Source organism: Pyxicephalus adspersus, chromosome 2 (genome assembly GCF_032062135.1).
Source record: "Pyxicephalus adspersus chromosome 2, UCB_Pads_2.0, whole genome shotgun sequence".
NCBI lineage: Eukaryota > Metazoa > Chordata > Amphibia > Anura > Pyxicephalidae > Pyxicephalus > Pyxicephalus adspersus.
Genome location: NC_092859.1, coordinates 61318997 through 61324032, shown reverse-complemented (window position 1 = coordinate 61324032; position 5036 = coordinate 61318997). Strand labels below are relative to the sequence as shown.

Sequence of the window (5036 nt, the reverse complement as noted above, 5' to 3'; positions counted from 1 at the left end):
CACCTCCACAGCACGGCCGTGGGAGTGGCCCTCCTCCAGAGCACAGCGATTACTTGCCTGCGTGTTAGGAGGTGGACGGGCAGGGACACAGGGTTGGTGGCCAGGGGCATGTAGGCACCCAAAGTGGCCGATTGTTCTTGGACCATTTCTATCAGACGATGCATGGCCCCCAGATGTTGTTGGTTAAATTCTCGGTCCTGCCGATTTTGATTGAGGTTTGCATGTACGAGTGTAAGGACCTGTTCCAAATTATTAGAACTTGGGGCAGACATCCTTGACTCCACTACTCAATTAAAATGGCCAACCAGCCTTTGAGTGAGGCTTAAAAGCTGGCTGCCCACACTGGGTCGACCCAATTCACCTGCATCCACTGGTTGCTTTAAAGGGAAAATAAAAAATTACTACAATATTACATAACTTCGTGGGTCACCATAACATTATGTAACATTATCCTCACATTGGAACATCAACAAATGTTAGACAAAATGTTAGACACATTTATTCTGAATCCTAAACATTAAACATGGGTTGCTTACGGAAACCTCAGGTGTCTCTTCTTCTTCTTCTGGTAAATGTCCACCTGAGGGACCCTAAACAAAAAAAAAACACAAATGGAACACATTGGGAAAGGTTGATTTCCCCAACACATCGCAAAATAAACAATAATGAACCAGTTCTTGCCTACCTCCACAGTGGTTGCAGCCCGTGAAAACTCTTCAGAACCAGAAACCAGCAGACATGGATGTTCTACAAAGGCACATGATATATCACATCAAAATAAATGAATGTGGTGACAAGTCTTCACATATCAAAACTCCCCAATATTTTGCACAGGCAAAATTATTTTTGACATATTACGCTCACACATTCCCAAAGGAACATCCCACCAGAAACATCTCCCAAGAAAACTTAACAAATCTTAAATATATAGATATATTTTAGAAAGATTGAAGGTTATTACTTAGCTTTTGGAAGGCTGAACACACACACAAACCAAATTACCTGTATTCTCCTCCAGGCTTCTCTGCAGTGGATCAACGACCTCCTCCTGTAGATGGTGATCTGTTAAATAAAGCACAAAAACAAATGAAATAGAGTGAGCTTGACTCTAACCCAAGTTCATTTGGATTGATCAGTTCACCACAAAACATAACACTCCCAGAGCCAAAAATGTGTGAAATTAAACACTCATATTACACATGAGTGTGGTTATAAACATGATTAGAGACACGTGCACAATGTCAAACAAGATATACCATGAAGGTTCATCTTACCAGGAGGAAGCCCAGTGTCATCTCGATGCGAAGTGACATCCTCATCATCCACATCACCCCGAGACAGAGGGCAGGAGTGGACTGCTGCGTCCCAGGGCGTACTATTGTAAAAAAAATTTAAATACACACATTGTTGATGCAAGTCAAAAGAAGGTAAAAATACACTAAAGAGGTCATTTTAAAAAAATGATCTAATATTTTACCCCAAACATAAATAAGTAAAAACACAATCCTATTTTGTTCTCAATCCTAATGAATAAACTGTTGCAATCCCACAACAATTCAAAAATCAATTCCCATTGGTAATTATGTAATGTAAAAGGATTGAACCTACATGGTTGCCAAGCATTGGAGTCATCCCGGTAGTCCACCCCTACCACCGTTTCTGGCCCAATGAATGGCAATGCCAATCTTTCGTACTCTCTGTGACGCTGCACAAGATGTTCACGATAGGTCCCACTCCTTCCGGCCTCTGTGCCCAGGAGCCTTTTGACGTGTCTGAAGATGTCACTCACACGTTTTTGACACTGGGTAATGTTCTTTTTTGTCTTTGCGCACTTAAATGTGCGACGGGGTGAGAATTTTGGTTGTCGTTGTCATGGTAGACTTGCTCTTCACCACTGCTGTTGTGGCATTAAACACAACGCTGCTTCTTACTGCAGAAGAGGAGCATCAACCACAACAACCACAGGAGCAAGCTTCTACTTCACGACGGGTCCGGGAGCCACGCATTTTCTTGGAGCGTAGCCACCTTGAGACTTTACGTGACCAGGATGTCAAAAGGCGTTTCTGCCTGTCTCCCCAGGTCATCCATGACCTGTACAGCTTGCTGGAAGATAAAATTGCTCCAAAAACCAAGAGAAGCCAGGCAGTGCCAGGAATGACCAGGCTCTTGGCCACTCTATATATTTTAGGAAGGGGTTCCTTTCAAACCTCCTCGGCCTTAATTTGTGGACTAAGCCAGCCTACAGTTTCCAGGGTTTTTACGAAGGTCATCAATGTGGACCTTGTCCCTCTATATATTCACACAGGTAACGGTGGTTTTCTTCAGGAGAGTGGGATTTCCTAATTTTTGGGGGCCATCGATGGCACCCATGTGGCAATTCAGGCCCCTAAACTGCAGGAAATCGCCTTTCGCAACCAGAAGCGATATCATTCACTGAATGTACAAATAGTCTGTGATGCCAACAGGAGAATCATGAGTGCATGCACAGGTTTCCCAGGATCATGCCATGATGCCTATATCCTGCGTCAGACAGCCCTCTACCAGAAATTCATCTCTTGAAAAATGTCTGAAGGCTGGGTAATAGGTAATGTATAATGTTGTTACTGTAATACAACTAACAGTAGTAAAATCCTAAAGACACCTATTATGTTGCTATGCCCCTTGGCATTGTCAGAATGCCAAACTATTACCTATATTGTATATTTGTCATATTTTGTGCTAACATCTAATTTAGAAAAAACAAAAAGTTGATAAATATTGTACAATATTGGGAGCATGGGGGAAGAACTAACGTTCAGATTTTCTTTACAGGGCGATAACATCTCTCCGCTGTGCTGCCAAGCCTCTGGAATGTCACATCACAGACTACTGAACATTCGTAGATGATATTGCTTCCGGTTAAAGGAAAAATCCACCTTTATGTTCCTCCACTCCCAAGCTGACGTGAGGAAGTGAATATATAGTGGGCCAAGGTCTAAAATGGCATTGAAACCTTCATAAACACCCAGGAAACTGTAGACTGGCTCAGTGCACAAATTAAGGGCAATGTGGTTTGAAAGTACTCCCTTCCTAAAATATATAGAGAGCCTCGTCATTCTTGGCACAGTCTAGCTTCTCTTGGTTTTTGCTGCAATTTTACCTTCCAGAAAGATGACCTGGCAGGACAGGCAAAAACGCCTTTTGACATTCTGGTCATTGGTTTGAGGAGCAAAAAAAAAAATTACTTTGTTGGAGCAAAAAAAAGAAATGAGTTTCTTGCCACAAAGCAATAAAATATGTTTGGCACTAAGTTAAATTGTCCCTGGCATTTTTCTATACAAAATTACTAATACGATTAGAATCATGTAAACACATAAAAAAGCATACTATCTGGTAAGACCCTGCTTGTGAGCTTGGCAATCAATGTGTTTTGATGTTGTGCTTGGCAACCTGGAACTCTTTCCATCACCAGCAGGTGTGTTAGAATGAGTATGCAACTCAGCTAGACAACTAATTGACAGCCTGTTTGGACAGCAAGTGGAAGTGTGTTTGTTTACAATAGTGCTAAGATCAGGCAGCACAGCACAATGACAACAAACCTATAACATTACCACAAATAAAGTTGAGGAGTTGTGTGGTGCAAATGTCAGAGTAATAAATATGTACATAATACATTCAAAAACCAATATGTGACAATGTGACTTTGAAAATGGGACAAAGGCAAACAGGGGGTTCAAGTAACAGTTTGGAATGGAAACCATGCAGACATTTGTACTGAATTAGTTTTTAAAAAATGACAAAACATTGCAGAGGATTTGCTAAACAACAAAAACTGTTTAGACACACACACGTTAAATAATAATAATAATGAAAATGCATATGTATTTATATGCATTTAAATGTATTTTGACATACATACACAAGTGAAATCACTAAATGTTTTTTGATACATCTTTGGCAATAATTCTTTTTTCAATTGATTTCTATCAAGCCAAAATTCAATGAAATTTTAATTAGATCACAAATGGTTGGTGACAATTTTTTACAATTTATACTATTGTGTGATGACATATTATGAAGTGGTAACTAGTATATATACAGCTTGATCTAAATTAGTTTGCAGTGTTGCAAAGCAAACTAAAAAGTATGAAAACAGTACAACAAATGTAACAATAAATTTATTAATTTTGTGAATGAGTACAATGTAACCTAAAAAAGTAGCACTTACCCAAAAGAAGATGAAGCATTAAAGATTCAAATTGACCTGTAATGGACTATAGATGCACACAGAACAGAGAGCAGGTGTGCGCTATTTAATTGCTATGATCTCACCAGTGACAGCTCAACAGATCCTCCTTAATCGCCCAGCTGAAAACCTTCAGCCGGGCCTTAATTGGCAGATTCGCGACCCCTATTGCTCATTTATCAAGGCAGGAATCCGGCTGGCAAATGAAGGTGTGTGTACTAGCACTCGGCTCTGGCCCGCAGAAAAACGCCTCGTATATTGGCGTGTATATTGGCGCGTACATACGCACCTCGAGCATACGTGCATTTCATTGATAAATCAGGGCCATAAACTTGTTGTATGTGTTAAAATTTATTTATTACCCCCCCTTTCTCGTTCCTTTCCCACCCTTCTTATCTTTTATCGCTTTCCTTAACCCCATTTCTCAGGACTGTTTGTTTGTTTGTTTGTTATGTGTTAATTTTATAAGGGTACCAATTGAATTTTAATTAGGCATAAAAGTGCTACTTTGTTGTTATTTTCTGGTACAGGAGTGCTGTGGTTTTAGTGGTCCACTCATATATGAGTAAGTGCCAGGGGTACCTTATGGACCCCCTGTATATTGTGATTTTTATTTAGATGCCTAAATGTATGTATGCCTTGTTTATGAGATTGGTTTAAGTACCTTGTTGGATCTAATTCTGTGGTTTATAGCTTGTTGTGTTTTGGTTTTGTATGAAATTTCATTTGTTTAAAAATAATAAAAATATATTAAAAAAAGATCATATTGATTTATTTGAGAAACAGTTGGATAAAATTAAGGTTGATAAGG

At 39.7% G+C, this 5036-nt stretch overlaps 1 long non-coding RNA gene across 1 annotated transcript; it reads right to left on the bottom strand.

Moving 5' to 3' along the window:
- Nucleotides 1–694: 694 nt before the first annotated feature.
- On the bottom strand, nt 695–1337 carry LOC140322028 (uncharacterized). Its single transcript, XR_011919104.1, has 3 exons — nt 1275–1337; nt 1003–1062; nt 695–747 (listed from the first exon to the last, which is right to left on the bottom strand). It is a non-coding gene; the product is annotated as an uncharacterized lncRNA (long non-coding RNA).
- Nucleotides 1338–5036: the final 3699 nt, after the last annotated feature.